Source organism: Embiotoca jacksoni, unplaced genomic scaffold (assembly GCF_022577435.1).
Source record: "Embiotoca jacksoni isolate LCO1_2020_lvr unplaced genomic scaffold, fEmbJac1.0.p SCAF_61, whole genome shotgun sequence".
In the NCBI taxonomy this organism is placed as follows: domain Eukaryota; kingdom Metazoa; phylum Chordata; class Actinopteri; family Embiotocidae; genus Embiotoca; species Embiotoca jacksoni.
The window spans coordinates 85497-86991 of NW_027185416.1; positions in this window are offsets into that span (position 1 = coordinate 85497).

The following is a 1495-nucleotide window of genomic DNA, read 5'->3' on the forward strand; positions in this document are numbered from 1 at the left end:
ACGAAAACATGTCACGGTCACGGCGTGCATTTTTGTAACTGAGCGCCATATTCGCAGCGCGCCGCTGTCCCAGTGAGGATGCAAACATGACAGAGGGTTTTGGTTTTTTCCGCTCCGCTGTGGTCACGTGGTCCAGCGCGCTACTTGATGGAAAAATACTGGATTTGGTGTGTAGTGGAGACAGTACACAACCCGGGCAAGTCATCCAGGGGATCTGTCGAAGGGCGGCTGGCTGTTTACCCAGCAACACCGTCTTCCACTCGTTTCTTTACGTCTGTGCGACTCACTGAAAGACGTGCAGCTCCTTTCTTGTGCTTTCAGTCGTCAGGTTGTCCAATGCAGCCCGTGAAAAGTCATTTCATTTCTCTTTTTTGAAGTGCACGTTGTATTTGGACTGAAAAAGCAAACGCCTCTTTGTCCTTTTTATGTTTTATCCGTCAATGAAAATGTTTATTTTGCAACATTTTCCATAGTTGGAGTTGTTTGAAAGTTGCACTTTACTCCTAAGAAGTGCATTATAATGATTCCTCTTATATGTCCTCGTGCTCACGGTGCATGTCATAATGCAAGACATGCCAGTTTGATTTTGCAATATGTTTTACAGGAAAGTGCAAGACAAAAAAAATTCATGCTTTTATTGAAGAAAAATATTATTTATGTTCCATGTCTAGTGCCAGTTATGTTATTACACCTGTTATGTCTGTGCACTGTTGGTGTGCCAGTGTCCTTGGATCAGCCTCACACCCCAGACAGTTGGCCTACATCCGAGCCTTTGTTATTAACAAACAAGATTTGAAAGCCTATTATCTGTGTGTGGATTCATGAATGCCACTTGCTGTTGCCCTCCGTGCTGTCACATTCCTCGAATCCTCTACCCTCAAGAGAAAGAAAGCACACATTGCCAGATACAAACAGGTCAGCCCACTTTTCAGGAATACAATAGTTGAAAAAAAGCTGCGTCTGAAGTTCAACTGCAGCCTCATGTGAGATCAGAGATATTCATATAGGACTAAATCACTGCACTGTGACAGTCTGTTGCTTTAACTGTTGTGGTTTATCTTTTACATGTAGCGCATGCTCAAAGTTGTGATAACAGATGCATGCAAGATAGACTGCCACATATTCCATGTTTTTAATCTCTGTAAAGAATACCAAAGTATACAGTCTTAAATGCCCAAACGTGCACGTGCACCAAAGTTATTGACTATAAAAGATGGATAAAGTACAGCTGCTTGTGAGTGAGGTCAGAGATTAAAAATGTGTCTCAATTCATTGATGAAAAGTGCTTTTTCAGAGGGCAACAACAACAAAAAAATCTGCTCAAATAACCAGCTATATTTTCAGAGGGTCCTTAATGCCTTTCACTTTAAATAGGCCACACTTTATAAAGTTGACGTCAAGACCGATAAGAGTTAATAATAGATGTAGTACTATGAAGAATCCACGCTATTTGGTTCACAAAAAGTCAGCTGCCTCCAGGCCCTCGCTGTCCACA